Here is a 17,637-nt window from a genome sequence, read left to right as displayed (position 1 = left end):
GACGCAACCTATGCGACAGACATTTTGCAATGCATTTATATAAAACATTACAAAGGCCAATCGGGCGAAACTGAGAGGACAGTTCCAGGTTATCCACCTTCGGAAGTAAAGTCAAGAAAGTACGATTCCATTCTTTTAATAAATAACCATGCGCCAAAAAATAACGAATCGCACTAATTACTAGGCCACCAACCACCCCCCAATGAGACTTAAAAAAAAACAGCTGTAAATCCATCCGAACCAGGAGATTTATCATCTCCAATATGGAACATAGCCTCTTTAATTTTATTATCTGAGAAAGGAGTTTTAAGGAATTGGTAATCCATTGAAGACAGAACATGCATAGAAAGACTATCCCAATCACAGATCCCCAGAGTAGGAGAGGTATCCTGACAATTATAAATGGCTGCAATATGCTGCTGTAACAGATTAGCAATACCAGCCTGTAGGGAATAGATTTCAAGCATTAACCCCTAGCTTGAACCCCACTGTGATCATACACTAAAGTACGGTGGCGTCCAAAAGGGAAGAAGATAGAGCAAAAGAGTCGCCAACAAGTTTTAGGAACTTGTAAACCGTTCACGGGGTGAAGGTTACACCCCTTAACGATCCAAGAGATCGTCAACTCCATAAGGTCTAGAACCAAATAAGGGTTCGGGGATGAAGGTACAAATCCAACTTAAAAGAGATTGAACCTGCCCTAATAATAGGCCTTTACTTTATTCTGATTGTATTTATGTGCGCTTTTTAATTAACATGCAATCAATAAGTTTAACCCTAAACCTGTTTATCTATGTTGGTTGAATTTAATGCAAAAATAAATCTATTATTGGCTATCACTTGAATTATAATCACATTAACCCTAACAAGATTATTAATTATCTTATTAAGCGTGATTACAAGTACCAAATTCCCTTTAACATGCATAAAAGGCATGATCAAGCAATAAATAAATAACATCAAGCAACATAATAATAAATAAATAATTAGAATCATCATCAAAATAATAATAATAAAATAATCATCATGAATAAAATAATCATCATGAATTATAACAATTATAATCATAAATATGTTCATGTTAATATTAAAGCATAATAATAGCAAGATCCTAGGCATGATACTAACAAGATTAATAGCAAACCCTAGCATGTCACTAAGCAATAAAGATCAAATCTTTAACCCTAACATGATACTAACAATCATAAATATTAGGAAGAACATAGGAAGCATCGCAACAATCATATTTAATATTAAAATTACCCTAGACATGATACTAGGAATATCATAATAACAATATAAACATGATTTCTACATCATAACATCAATTAAAATCATTAAAGTACTTACTTTGATGCTTCGTACCTCTTTCTAATTACAAAATACACACTATAGGCATCGCTCGAAGTGCGCCTACGTTAAAGCATGTGTGAATATGCTTGGCACTCTTAGGAAGTGGGAAGTGACGTATACGATTAGGGACAAGGAAAGTAGGGAGCCGCCAACAATTTTTTTAAGGAACTTGTAAACCGTTCACGAATCATAAAAAGGCAACCACAATAAGGGACAACGATAGGCAACAAAGATTGACACGTGAAGGTTAATGTAGGGAATAGTTTCAAGCCTTTAAAAATCCCACTAGCTCGAATCCCACTGTGATCATACACTAAAGTACGGTGGCGTCCAAAAGGGAAGAAGATAGAGCAAAAGAGTCGCCAACAAGTTTTTAAGGAACTTGTAAACCGTTCATAGGATAAAGGTTACACCCCTTAACGATCCAAAAGATCGTCAACTCCATAAGGTCATGAACCAAATAAGGGTTCGGGGATGATGGTACAAATCCAACCTAAAAGAGATTGAACCTGCCCTAATAATAGGCCTCTACTTTATTCTGCTCGTATTCATGTGCGCTTTCTGACTAACATACAATCAATAGATTTAACCCTAAACCTGTTTAATCTATGTTGGTCGAATTTAATGCACAAATAAATTATTATTGGCGATCACTTGAATTTATAATCACAATTAACCTAACAAGATTATTAATTATCTTATTAAGCGTGATTGCAAGTACCAATTCCCTTTAAGCATGCATAAAGGTGATCAAGTAATAATATAAAATAATATGCATATCAAGCAAACATAATAAATAATCAACATCATTAATAATAATAATAATATCATAATAATAATCAATGATAACCATAATCATGTTAAAGCATAGCAAGATCCTAGGCATGATAGTAACAAGATTAATAACAAACCCTAGCATGTCACTGAGCAATAAAAATCAAATCTTTAGCCCTAACATGATACTAACATGAATAAATATTAGGAAGAGAATAAAAGACATCGTAAAAATCATATTTGATATTAAAGTTACCCTAGACATGATACTAGGAATCAAAATAACGATCTAAACATGACTTCTACATCATAATATCAATTAATCAATTAAAGAACTTACTTTCATGCCTCGTACCTCTTTCTAATAACAAAATACACACGTTAGTAACTTCAAGGAAAATAAATAATCAAAACAATTAAATTAAATAATTGAAATAGAGATTTGGGACCAAACCCTCAGAAATTAAAACCTTTCACGTCTAGGGCGAAGGCAACTTCGAATATGGCTAGGCGTATCAAGATCTTGTGAATGCGGAATTTTGTATTAAAGAGCAAGGAAAAAAGGAAAGAATGAATGAATGTTAAGAATTATTGAAAAGAGATGAAGATGATGAAAAGAATTGATGAACGATTTATTAATAAAAAGAGTTGATTAATAGTCAATGAATATTGATCATGGGTAATTGAAAAAGTGATTGTTGATGATAGATGATGAAGATAGTTGATGAAGACTTAAGAATAAGGAGAATTGGTGAACGATAGAGGTAGATGATGAAGATAGTTGATGAAGACTTAAGAATAAGGAGAATTCGTGAATGAAAACGGAGTTTTTGATACGATATTTATACAGAAAATCATCCAAAAAAGATAATTTATCAAAACAGAGTCTGAAGATCGAAAAACTAACTTGGCGCCAGGACCAGTGGCTAGCGCCAGGCGCCAATAGCTGGCGTCTAGCGCCAATCCTGATTCCAGGCGCCAAGGCCTGGGGTTGGACGCCAAATTGGATTTCAACGCGTTTTCGAAAATCTGATAAATTTCCCGTACTGGAAGATAAAATAATATAATTTCAGTCGAAAATGCTATTTGATCATTTGTTCTGAAGAGTCCTAATTGAGTTAGGAATGATAAATCATATTAGGCCCTCCCCTAGATCATTGGGCCGTACTTAAAACTCAAACCGGGCCAAGTTTAGTAAATTGGCCATAACTTCCTCAATATTCATCCGAATTGGGCTTATAATATATCGTTGGAAAGGTCTTTGCAAGCCCCATCCAACTACACCACTATTGGACCCATATCATGGACCAACCAAACTGGATTGGCTGTTTTCTTAAAATAAAGTTTTTAAAAACAGAGAGAAGAGAAAAGAAAAGAAAAGAAATAAAACTTTCCGCAACACTAGACCTTTCCACACTTTCGTTTCATTCGATTATGATTCGACGTGAAAGGTACTCATCACTGGGTTTGGTTTTGGGGAGACACAAATGGGTGTCTACAGTTACACCTCATTCATAATCCATGAGATTACTAACTCCATATGGTTCGGAACCATGAAAGGAGGATCGGGGATGATGGTACGAAGTGAGTCATGGTGTCACATTCGCCCGTATTGGCCTCTACTCGATTCTTATAGTAAAAAGTGATTCCTGCGATCTCAAAGGCATATAAACAAAGATTCAATTTGCTCCAAACTATCATTAAGCTAAATTGGTTGAATATTAATGCAACACATAATTCTAAAATATTTGTGATCACTTCAATTAACAACAAGATTAAAAGGAACCTAAACCGGTTGTCCAAATTATCTTATTAGGCGTGATTTTCAATTACATATTCCCTTTAAACATGCAATATGGTGATCAATAAATATAATAAAATAAACATTAATATTGGAAGCAATTCAACAATAAATTGTTAGTCAAATCAAATATAAAATAACCTAATCATGATACTAGAAATATTAAAAATTAAAATAAGAGTAATTAAATTAATTAATTACTCACATTCTGCGCGTTCCTTTAAATTGCTACATCATGAATAAACTGTTAGTAGCTTAATAAAAAAATATAAAGTAAATGGAAATTAAATTAAAGTAGAGTTGATTTGGTCCAAACCCTCAGTCAATTATACCTTTCACGCCTTGGTTTAAGTATAGAACTTTGGGTATTGTATGAACTCCTTGGAGTGCTTAATTAGGGAAAGAATGAAAGAATAGGGAGGCTAGTGTTTAGGCTAAAGAGGGAGAAGAGAATTATTTTATGATCAATATTGTTGATGATTGGAAAAGGGGTGATATGAATCTATTTATATAGAAAAAAGAGGGTCGAAGAATCAAGAAAAGATCGAGTTCGAATCGGATTAAAACTCTTGCGATACACAGCAGTTTTTGCGGTTTTTGTTTTTATCATATCTTTAGATCCAGAAATAGGAATAAGATGAATAAGATATCTTTGGAAATATATTGAAGTCTAATTTCTAACCCAATTAGAATCAGATTAAAATATTTTATAGAACAAAAGATATAGCCGAAATAGTGAGACGGTATCAGTTTTGGATAGAGTTTGATATCTTATTCATATCTTTTCCGTTATAGCTCGGAATTGATATTATAATATATCATTGGAAAGATAATTTCAAGGGCTATCCAAACATATAAAATTTGGATAAAAACTATGAGGAACTAAAATAATATCTGTCTATCTTTGAACGTCTTTCAATTCGGATAGAAATAGGATTTTCAAAAAGAAAAGTTTTATTCAATTTCAAACTCTTTAATCTTATCTTTTCAAAACGGATAATTAAGATCTTTTAGAAAATTTTATAAGCTTCTAATTAATCCTAATTGGTTTAGGAATGGGATTAAATAATTTAGACCCTCCACATGATCATTGGGTCGTAGGTAAGGTGGGCTTAGGTTCGGTTTGGACTCGGTTTAATATTTTGGCCATAACTTATTCGTTATAACTCGGATTTGGGCTTATAATACATCGTTGGAAAGCTCGTTTCAAGCCCCATCCAAAAATTTAATCATTGGACACAGATTATGGACCAAAATAAACTGGATCAAACGTTTTTTTTTAAAAAGGACACGAAATGAATGATTTTAAAGGACACGAAATGAATTATTTTGGGTTTAAAGGCACCAAAAGAGGAAAATAAGTTATGGTTTGTGGAAATGGGCTAGGAATTGGGTTGGTTTTATGGAAATATGGATTTAAGCACTCCAAAAATTAAATACTTAACCCAACCCTTTTTTTTGTTATGTCCACGCATCTCTGAACAATAGAGCTTTTGATGATATGATCTTCTGAATGATGTGTCCACGCGTCTCTGAACAAAGAGCTTGATAATAGAAGATCTTTGATGATATGTCCATGCGTCTCTGAACAAAAGAGCTTGAATAATATGCCCACGCGTCTCTGGAGCAAAAGAGCTTGATGGAAATGTTCACGCGTCTCTGAACAAAAGATCTTGATTGATATGCCCTCGCGTCTCTGGACAATAGAGCTTGAATGAAATGTCCACGCGTCTCTGAAAAAAAGAGCTTGAAAAGGATTGTCCACGCATCTCTGAACAAAAGAGCTTGAATAATATGCCCACGCGTCTCTAGAGCAAAGAGCTTTGATGGAGATGTTCACGCGTCTCTGAACAATAGAGCTTCGGTACTTGAACGTTTGTTGCGATAATATTCTGAAGAAAAATTTCCGAAGAGCAATGTTTGTCGATCTCTAAAGCTCGCCTAAACTTTGCTTCTGCTAAAACCAGTATGTCGGTGTTTCCGTGATGAGCCATTTCTTAGGCGCTTCAAGCTAAGTGAGACGCTCTTTCATCAGGTCGACTTAATTATCTTAGGGTTGACCTAAGGTTTAATGTTGCTTGACTCATCGACTTGACACGACTCAAGGCACGGAGGCTAAGTACTTCATACTTCGTGATGCAACGATGATTGATAAGTGAAGTGATAAGGCATGCTTCAGCGTTATGTTAAGATTTCATGACAAAGGGTTCCTAAGGGAAGTATATTTGGTCATGTATCTGTGTAGTGTGTGAAAGTGACACTAAAGCTAGGCCACAAGAGCTAAGTGTGTGGAAAGATATTATTTGTTAAAAGAGTCAAATGGTGGTGACTCTTAGGCTAGATAAGCTAATGATGTAGGGATCAAGCCCCCAAGTCTAGCTCTAAGTGAATATGGATGAGCATTAGAGATCCCTTGATATGATCATGGTGTAAGTGTGTGAATGTGAATATGAATGTATGTTTATTACGGCCGCACCTCGATGTGAGGTTGCCTATGTATCCGTTAGGAATCAGGTCGAACGTAGCTCTAGCCGAACCTCGCACAAGTGTGTATACCTCAAAAAGGTCTTTTTAAGGGTTGTAACGTGGTTAGGCTAAAGGCTAAAGAAGAAGGGGATAAAAGTCTCAAAACCCTAGATAAGCCTCCAAGGTGTGCAACCTTGCTTCTGAATCTTTGTATTTTCATGCTTGAGTTTCTACTCTTTTTTAGCTCTCTTTTTTTTGCATTATTTGTTTTATTTTCATAAGTGTGGGCAATCCCGATCATGCGGTCTATCACTCACTTGGCATTCATGTTTCTCAGGCACGGTATCGAGCACTCGATAAGAGACGCAATCTGAGACGTGTTCTTATCGAAGATATTTTCATATCAAAGACATTGGAACACTTTCCCTTTTGTACACTTTATTTATTTATTTATTTTTGCTTATGCTTATTTTTGCTATTTTAATCTTTTGAATCACTCAAGCTTTTGTTCTTTTTTAGGATTGCATAAGTTACACACCATCCCATCCCAAGGTTAAGTAGATGTAGGTTGAAAAAAGAAAGGTTTATCGTTAGACGAGCCTCAAAGTGGTTTATGAAGAAAAGATTGTAAATTTGAAAGGTGAAAGGAGATATGATGTGGCTACAAGGGGTGCCTCAAATCATTGGTATACCTTGTGCTTAATTCGACATGGTTTTTTTTTTTAATGCAATATAATGAAATGATCATATATAAGGAAATAAATGCTCATTTTTATTAAAGGAAAAGAAAGAATCTACAAAATTAATCTAAGGGAAAAGAAAAGGTGCCTATGCTAGACTTGTTGGGGAAAGGAAAAAATGAAAAAGAAAATAGGAAAAGAGGTCATGAAATCTTGTCGTTGAAGCTCGCCTCTATCTTGTGTTGTTTGCTCCGTCATCATCAAGTCTTCTCGCTAGCTAGAGGCAATGGGATCTTATTTGCCTCTATGAGATCTTGAATGAGGTTTTGAAACCTGTATCATTCATCAGTAGTATGACCGTTTCCTCGATGGTACTTGCAATAGGAGTTTGAATTCCATCTCGAAGATCGATTTTCCGGTGTTGGATCCTCGATAGGGCCAATAGGTTTGATTAATCCTCGATCGTAGAGACGATCAAAAGCAGCATCATAGGTCATTCCAATGGGTGTGAACTCTCGCCTGGGTTTCCTTTTAGATCCTTGATTGTCCATGGCTAAGACACCATTATGGTCAAAGGTACTAACATTATTACTAGAGTGGGCGTTTTCGAAAGAATAAGGATTGTCGCTCTTCTTTCCTTTCCAGCCACCGTGGTTACTATTGTTAGTAGCTTTTTGCTTTGTGAGGTCGTCTTCGATTTCAATTTCGATGTCATAAACGGCCTTGAAAGTATTCAAGTTGTGTTGATATTTTAAGTGCTTTGAATAATTTTCTTGGAGATTCTTGATAAACATCCTCACAGACTCCTTTTCGGTGGGGACCTCAATCATCTTGGCGGAAGTTTCCCTCCATTTATTAAAGAAAGAAGTAAAGCCTTCATTCTCTTTTTGTCTTAGAATCTCAAGTTTTCTATGGTCGGTTTCAACTTGGATATTGCACTTGTACCTATCAACGAAAGCGTTTACTATCGATTCCCAGGTAAAGGTTTTCTCCTTGTCAAGGGAGAAGAACCATTGTTGGCAAACGGTTTCGAGAGATAGTGGGAATAGAGAGGGGAAACCTTCTTATCGATACCCTTAATGTTCATTATAGTTTCGAAAGCTCTTAGATGGAAATAAGGGTTATCTGTTGCCTTTAATTTAGGGATGTCAGTGGCGTTGAACTTATGTGGAAGAAGTTCCTTGTCCAGCGAGACCCCTTGTGAACTCATGCCCTGAAATTTTTAGTCACTAGATATCTTGCTTAGACTCTCTTGCATGAGACTCATTTGTTGTTGTTTCACGGGATCATCGATCTTGAGTGTGAGTAGCTTCAGTGTCTCAGTCACGGTGACCAATTGGTTCCTAAGCTCATTGACTTCCTCTTGAGTTGCCATTATCTTTTTAGCCTTCCTCTTTTGACGAATCGGTTTATCAAAAAGTGAGACTTGAACAAAGAGGTTGTCCTTGATTAATCGCCCTTCTCTCCTCGACCAAATACTGTGGCAAAGGAATTTGGGGATATCTATTATTAATTATTTTACTCAAACTTTATTCAACATGCAATGGATGGAGGAAGTGAAGAAAGATTGGAATATAAAGTGAAAGAAGATTTAGATGGAGGGATATGAAGAATTAGGAATAGAATGTACCCCCCAACTCAAATGACGAAAAAAAACCGACTTATGCATGAACCTAAGATATGGTCATGGTGATGTGTACTCAAAGTGTGTACTAAGACTAGTGAGTGTAGGTGAAATGTTAAGACTCGTGTCAAGACCATGTGGCTAGACTATGTGACTAGACTCAAGCAAAGACTAAGTTAAGACTTCACGTATATGCATTAAACTTGACAGACTGTGGTATTTTAGTCATAACTTTTTATATGTGACTCTGATTTGGATGAAACTAACGCCAAATTAAAGATAAAACTCGGGACTACAGATCCATAGCCTTTAAGACTCGTAGTTCTTTCTAGAACTCCGGCTATGACCAAAAAAAGGTGACGTTTGTGCAGTATACAGGAATAAAAATCCGGGTTGACTTAAAGGAACTATGACTCGATTTTATGTTTATTTATTAGCTCAAATTAATTAATTAATTAAACAAAGTCCTTTAGTCATTAATTAGTTTATTTAGTCTTAACACAAGTCAAACAAACGGTTAAGAAAACATAGAATATATGCACAACAAATAATGCACAATTAGTCAAGTAGGCACAATATGATGCAATGAGTTTGCAACCTAACCATGGCTCTAGTTCTCTAAAGTTCGGGACATGGTTTAGTCAATATAGGGTCCATGGTTAATTGTTTGGATGCACCGCGCGGAAGCCTAACTGATTAGGGGATTTTGCTCCCACCAATCGGAATGCGCCACGTGGACCAATCAGGTCCTGCCAAGTGTCCCCCAGTTGGAACAGTCAGGGCTTCCCACGTGGCACGCGCTTATTCGTCCACCTTGGACCTGTTATGTCAAGACATGTGGCATACTCCATGCCTAATGGAGAAACCGGCCACCCAGGCCCAACTTCCGAGGGAAGCCCAATCGGCCCTAGGTTTACCTAAACCTAGGATGGGCACGTTTTCCAAGGTTATAAATACCTCCCTTAATCCTCATTAAGGGGAAGAACATAAACATTACGGAAAAAACACATTAATTACACACAGTAATAACCGGCTGATCTCGCTAACAAAGCAGATTACCTACATTAAACACTCTCACCTAGAGAGACCAAATCACTTTAATTTCCGCATTAATTACTCCTTAATCAGGTACTAACTTGACCGTTGGAGGCGGAGCTCACAGGTATCTCCGTTATTTTGCAGGTACAGGCGTCCGGTTCCAGTCTCGGAATTGTAACTCTCCCGCAGGACATCAGAAAACCCCGAAACATCTGGCGCCGTCTGTGGGGAGAGTACTTCTGAGATGGCATCCAAGTCTGTACCGACTCCTGAAGAGAGACGTCCCCTAGACGACCCTCAAGTTCAGTCGGACCATGATACCGAAAGTGAATTTGAAGTTGAAGCTCATACAGCTTCAGACGGGACCCTAAGGGCCCGACGTACCCGTCATACCGACAGGAGGGAACGGGAGCATCTTCAAACAGGAAGCGAGCCAGCAGGCGCACCGCCTGTTCGGCAACAGCCGACTGATGGGTCTGCTCCCATCATAAGGAACGAACTCATGACCTTCATGAGGGACTTCAAGGGAGAGATTCAAGAGTTGATCAACAAGAAGCCGCCTGCTCCAGTCAAGGAGCAGTCGGCCAAGAAACCCTCCACTTCACTGAAGAGGAAGCCAGTTCAAGGGCGAGAGGCGACTCCTCATCCTAAATCTAGGAAGCGGGAGCCACCTGCCCTTGATTTCACAAAATTCCGTTATCCTACAGGAAATAGGAAACCTGTTCGTCATATTCAGGCGGACGGGTCGAAGCAAACATTCACAGATGCTCGGCTACTGCTAGAGCAGATGAAGAGTGACCGATTGTCAGAGTCGACCTCTACTTCAAACTTTCAAGACAGTTTGCGAAGTGCCTCGATGAGGCATACTCAGTCGTACCATGAGAGTCAGTCAGGCGGCACCTCCCGTCAGTCCGGCTTTCATAGTGACCAGGCGGTACCAAACTTACCATTTGTGCCGCAACAACAGTATTTTTTGCAGCCACCTCCGTTTGGTGGACCTGCAGTAAAAAACGTCCAACCTATGGACTGGCAGCTACGGTTGCTTAGACTTGGTGAACAGCCGTCGGCCTTCTCCAAGGAAATTACTGAAGCCGCTCAGCCGGCCAAAGTGAAAAATGTACTAGTAGGCGCCTATGACGGCACTACTAACCCAGAAGACCATCTGATGGCATTCACCAACCTGATGTACCTTCAAGGGTTGGATGATCCCACTTGGTGCAAGTGTTTCCCAGCGACTCTCAAAGGAATCGCACAGCAATGGTTCGGCAACCTGCCGACTGGTTGTGTAAATAGCTTCAGGACGCTTGCTTACTTATTTGCCTCCAACTTCACCATGAACATCCCTGCGAAGAAAACGACCCTTGATTTTGGAACAATTCAGCAGGGCGAGAAGGAGGGGCTTCGTTCTTACATCAGGCGGTTTAACCTGATGAGAATACAGATTCAAGGGTTACCGGATGAGGTAGCTTATACTGACTTTTTCAGAGGTCTCAAAGACGGGTCTACCTTCAAATTTGATTTGGTTCGAAAAAGGGTGGCGACTCTTCAAGAGGCCTTGATTGAAGCAGAAGCCTATATACAGGCGACTGATCTTTGTACGATAAAACAGTCGGACGGGAAAAGGTTCGACAAAAAAGAAGGACGACAGAAACAGTCGTCAAACAAAGATGAGAAAAGAAAAGAGGTCTGGGCGGCTGATTCCTCTAAACAGCCGGCCCAGAAAAAGAAAAAAGAATTCAAACCATACTCCCCAAAGTATGCGTTTAACAAGGATAACCAGTTTATCCTAAAAGAAATCAAGGGACGGATCTCAATTGAGAAGCCGGTCCCCATGAAGGGTTCTGCAAACAACCGGAACCAAGATAAATTCTGTGCTTATCATGATGATGTTGGTCATCACACCAATGACTGCATCAGTCTCATGCGGTACCTAGACCGCCTGGCTGAGCAAGGTGATCTTGACACTTATGTCAAGAAATCCGCGGGGAACACTTCCTCAAAAAAGCAGTCGGCCAAAAAGAATCAACAGGCCGACAGCTCCGATACAGATGATGCAGTCGTCTACACTATTGCAGGCGGCTTCTCAGGAGGCGGCCCCACTATTAGGGGCAACAAAGACAATATCAGGCGGTTAGATGTAAATTCCGTTCACCAAAAACGGCCGTCCAAATATTCATTTCCTGAGATTGTCATCACTGAAGAAGATCTAGGAGGGGTAAGGGGGCCGCATGACGACCCTCTCGTTATTGAATGTAAAGTGGCCAACCAGAGAGTTGGCCGAATCCTCATAGATACCGGAAGCTCCTCAGATCTCATCAGTAGCAAATGTCTGTCGAAACTAAAATATCAGACTGATTGCATACATCCGGCCTCCCACCCTTTAGTAGGGTTTGGAGGAGGAGTCGTCCACCCACTGGGACGAGTAGATTTACCCATCCGCCTGGGCGAAAAAGGGGAAGGACGACACATGGTAGTCCAGTTCCTGGTAGTAGAGGAACTCTCGGCCTACAACATGATTCTGGGTCGACCTACCCTGAATAATTCCAAGGCTGTTATAATCCCATCTCTTATGTTGCTCAAGTTTGAGAGGGATAATGGAACAGTCGGCTCCCTAAGGGGAGATCAGAGGATGGCCCGAGAGTGCTATCTCTTGGATGTCAAGCCCACTGTTATGGCTACTGGGTCAAGCGGTGAAAAAACAGACCTTGACAAGGAGAGTGCGCCTGTTCAAGAAGCAGGCGGCAAAAAGAGAAAGACATCCCAGACAGGGGCCGCAAGAAAAGAAAGAAAATAGCAATCATTGGCAGAGGAGCGGCCGGATGAGTTCCGCCCTCAGCCGGCTGGTGAGCATGCGGACCTGATCTTAGACGACTCACGTCCTGACCGAACAGTCAAAGTTGGGACGACTGCTCTGAGAAACCTTGGTGACAACTTTCACAAACTATTGAAAGAATACAAGGACATCTTTGCATTCGAAGTCCATGAAATGCCTGGCATTAGTCCTGATCTGGCGGTACATAAACTGGCCGTGGATCCGAAAAAGAAGCCGGTACGGCAAAAGAAGCGGAACCATGGCGAAGAAAGAAGTCAGGCGGCAGCCGCCGAAGTTAAAAAATTACTTGATGCAGGGTTCATTCGGCAATGTTACTTACCAGACTGGGTTGCAAATGTGGTGCTTGTTAAAAAGCCGAATGGCACCTGGCGAATGTGTGTAGACTACACAGACTTAAACAAGGCGTGCCCCAAAGACAGTTACCCTCTGCCTAAAATTGATAACCTGGTCGACTCAACAGCCGGCCATGCCTTGATGAGTTTTATGGACGCCTATTCTGGTTTCCATCAAATTCCTTTATGGAAGAAAGATCAGGAGAAGACGGCCTTCGTCACTGATCAGGGGTTATACTGTTACACGGTCATGCCGTTTGGTCTTAAGAATGCCCCGGCTACCTTCCAACGAATGATAAACACTGTGTTCTTTGATCAGATTGGGAGAAACGTCGAGGCATACATTGATGATATGATTGTCAAGACTAAACTTCAGAAAGATCATCTGTCAGACCTCCGAGAAACTTTCGCCACACTCAGGCGGCACCATGTCATGCTCAATCCCAAGAAATGTGTATTTGGAGTTGAGTCTGGGAAATTTCTCGGATTCCTTGTCAATCAGAGAGGAATAGAGGCGAACCCTGAGAAGGTGCAGGCGGTCATTGACATGCAGTCGCCTCGTACCATCTGAGAGGTTCAGAAGTTAACAGGTTGTCTGGCGGCCTTGGGAAGATTTCTAAGCCGATCAGGCGACAAATGCCTATACTTTTTCCAGGCAATTAAGAAAAAGGCAAGGTTTGAATGGGGGCCGGATGCTGAGGCCGCCTTCCAGAAATTAAAAGTTCACTTGCATTCCTTGCCGAGGCTGGTCAGCCCTTTGCCCAAAGAGGTACTCTACATGTACCTGGCCGTCTCTGATCATGCGTTAAGCGCTGTTCTCCTTGCTGAAAGAGACGGCTGTCAGCTCCCGGTCTATTTTGTCAGTCACGTACTGAAAAATGCCGAGTTGAGGTATCCCCTAGTGGAGAAATTTGGTCTTGCACTCTTCATGGCTGTTAAAAAATTGAAGCCCTACTTTTTGGCACATGCAGTCGTCGTGTATACAGACCAACCTATCAAGCGGCCACTTACCATCATGGAGTCGTCAGGCCGAATGATCAAATGGGCCATAGAAATACAGAGCCTCGAAGTTACATTCGAGCCTAGAAAAGCAGTGAAGGGGCAAGCCTTTGCTGATTTTATTGTAGAGATGACTCGTCCTCCTGACTCTCAAGTTCCAGACCAAGTATGGAAGGTATATGTGGACGGAAGCTCTACTTCAAATGGTTGTGGAGCAGGCGTCATATGTCAGTCGCCAGAGGGCGACAGGTACGAGTATGCTCTACGCTTCAGTTTTCAGGCTTCAAACAATGAGGCAGAATATGAAGCTTTACTAGCCGGGATCCGCATGTGCAAGGCGGCAGGGGCAAGAAAAATAGACGCCTGTTCCGATTCACAATTAATAGTGAGTCAGTACAATGGCGAATACGAAGCAACCCATCCGGCCATGATCAAGTATTTACAGGCGGTCCGACAGGCAGTCGGCTCCCTTGAGGATTTCCATCTGATCCAAGTGCCGAGATCAGAAAACAACCAGGCGGATGCACTGTCAAAATTAGCATCATCCGCCTCCTCTGATACTCCTCGAACTGTTTTTTGGGAAGTAATGGAGAAGAGAAGCATCGAGGAAAACCCTATTGGAATCCTAGACAGAAGCTCAACCTGGATGGATTCAATCAGGGCATATCTGACAAACGGTACACTGCCGAATGATCCTCAACTGGCGGCAGCACTGAAAAAACGAGCCACCTGTTTTGAAATGATAAAGGGAGAACTTCACAAAAAGGGGTACCTTCAACCCTTCTTAAAGTGTGTTACTCCAGAAAAGGGACGAGAGATGCTAGACGATCTTCACTCTGGTTACTGTGCTTCTCATATAGGCGGTAGGACGCTTGCTCAAAGGGCAAGGCGGCAGGGATACTTTTGGCCTACTTTAGAAGCAGATGCAATGGAGATGGTGAAAAAATGTGACAAGTGCCAAAGATTTGGCAAACTAATTCACCGTCCGACTACTGACCTCACTACCATTCACAGCCCACTACCGTTTGCTAAGTGGGGCATGGACATTCTGGGTCCATATACGCCTGCTACAGGCGGAAGGAGGTACATACTTGTTGCCGTCGACTACTTCACTAAATGGGTAGAGGCGGAGGCTGTAAAGGGAATCAAGACGAAAGATGTAATTTCATTCATTTGGAAAAATGTCATCACTCGGTTCGGGGTTCCCATGTCTATGGTTTTTGATAATGGTCCCCAATTTGAGACGCCTGTTCTCAAAAGCTGGTTGGGTGACCAAGGAATTGCAAACTACTTTGCATCTGTCGGCCGTCCACAAGCAAACGGCCAGGTAGAAGCCTTTAATAAAATCATCTCAGACGGTCTCAAGAAAAAGATTGAACGAGCAGGCGGCCTATGGGCGGATGAACTACCACATGTTCTCTGGGCCATTAGGACGACTGAAAAAGGGGCGACTGGAGAAACTCCATTCCTCCTAACTTACGGTGCGGAAGCTGTTCTTCCAATAGAACACTACGAGCCGACTCTTCGAGTAATGCTATATGACAAAGAGGCAAACTGGGAAGCCATGCGCCTGGCATTAGACTCACTTCCTGAAAAGAGGGGCAATGCTGTCTTGCGCCATGAGATCTATCGCCTGAGAATGACTAGATCATACAACAAAAAAGTACACAGGCGTCCACTCAAAGTAGGGGACTTTGTACTTAGAAAAATGGAAGCAGTTGGTAGGGCTAATGAGTCTGGCAAACTAACTCCCAACTGGGAAGGACCCTACCGAATCTATGAGGAAGTCAAGGATGGTACCTACCGTCTGGAAACACCAGACGGACAACCGTTGCCTCGAACTTGGAATATAGATAATCTTAAGAAATATTTCTTTTGAATGATGTAAATAGTCAAGAGCTACTTAATAAAAGTTTGCACTTACTATTCAATTTCGTACTAAGAGGGGCACGCCTACTAACAAATAGTCGGCTACTCTCCATGTTTAATTTTTATTCTTACTTCAGAGGGGCATGCTGTCTGTACCTTTACAGTCGGCTACTCTCCATTGAGTATTTTTACTCTCTTCAGAGGGGCATGCCGTCTGTACCTTTACAGTCGGCTACTCTCCATTGAGTATTTTACTCACAATAGGGGCATGTCGTCTGGGCATATAGTCGGCTACTCTCCATAAGAAGATGGCCGACTGGTTCCAAACACATAGCCACCCCCTACTACTTAGCTAAAAAGATTAGGGCCTGGCCGACCCTGTGCCTAACAGGCGGCTACCCTCCTTTTACTTAGCACCTACGTTCACCAAGAACTTACCAAGGCCACAGGCCGAATGATCAGACCAGGCGCCAAGCCAACTGATCAAATCTACAAAACTAATACGACCTGTCCCAACATCATAGCAGGCGTCCGACGGCATCCCTCCGGATGAAATTCGTCGCAGAGAGCAGCTCCCTTTTGGGTGGAACATTGTTCTATAAACTAATTACACGGCACCTATACGACTGTCCCCAAGGGCAACCACGTAGCCGTTTTTGAGACAAGGATAACTCTATCACTAACCAAACCAGTGGTAGCAGTTGACATCTGAGTCAGATGACCGCCTGTATTACTTGGGATAAATGCAGGGGTACCTATTGAGTTAATAGCCAACAAACATTGGCGAATCAAGGGGTCTAGCCAGCCTACGCCGCCTGGTACCTCTACTTCTCAAGCAAAAGTGACAGCGACTGAGTAACTCCAACGTTAACTCAGTTACTCCCTCAAATTTGGTATGGAACCTAAAAGGTTTGAGTAGACCGCCTGTTTTTTGGCAAACAGGGGCACTCAAACCCCTATTCCTACTAGGTAACCTATTGAGTTAATAGCAAAATATTCAAAGCCCCGGCCCCCTGGCCGGGTAAATACAAAGCAAACGGCACGCAGGCCGTGGAAAGAATACATAAAGCTTAAGAAGGGGGCAGTTCAGTATTAGCAGCTGCCGCCTGGTCAGCACTCTTCTTGCTGGACTCGGCTTCAGCTACATCCTTTTTTGATGCCTTACCCCCAAGCGGCACAAGCGCCACTACTGGCTCCTCTTCCTCCAACGCTTCCTCCAACACCTCTTCTTCAGCAGCCGCCAGGATCTCTTGATTATATGTATCCGAACACTGGCGGTACGTTCTTTCCCAAGAGGCAAAGTCGGCACTGGGGAAGAGGCGGCCCCAGTTCATGCGCTGGATTTGAGCGGAGTCTTCCATCATCTCCCAGACCAGCTCTTTCTTCTCTTGCTCGGCCTTTTCCGAGAGCTCTTGGGTAAGACTCTTCTCCTGGGTCACCAGGCGTTCCTTTACGCTGGCCAAGGATTTCTCCATGGCTTCGTAAGAGTACATTTTCAGGCGAAGAGGTTTCAGCTCGGCCTTGAGATTTGTGATGGTCGCCTCCAGCTCGTCATTCTTCTTCTGGGCCGCCTCTAACTGAGCCCGAACAGCGGCGGTAGCCTGCGCCTGATAATAAAGAATATCAATGGTCAGAACTTCATTTTGGGCAATTTGAAACATTGCCTTATCACAGTCAGAGGCGGCCATAGCTTTTGCAGCCTTTACCTCTTTGTTCTTCCGATCAAGCGGCTTGCGAAGGCCGTTCACTCGGAGCAGGGCCTAAATATAAAGAAACAGGCGTCAGTTTCCAAACAAAAAATAAAACAGGCATCCAGAAATTCAAATACTCAAAAATATGCTAAGTATACCTCAGCAAGGACCCCTGCA

Source organism: Chenopodium quinoa, unplaced genomic scaffold (genome assembly GCF_001683475.1).
Source record: "Chenopodium quinoa cultivar QQ74 unplaced genomic scaffold, ASM168347v1, whole genome shotgun sequence".
Taxonomy (NCBI): domain Eukaryota; kingdom Viridiplantae; phylum Streptophyta; class Magnoliopsida; order Caryophyllales; family Amaranthaceae; genus Chenopodium; species Chenopodium quinoa.
Note: the sequence above shows the minus strand (reverse complement) of the source record.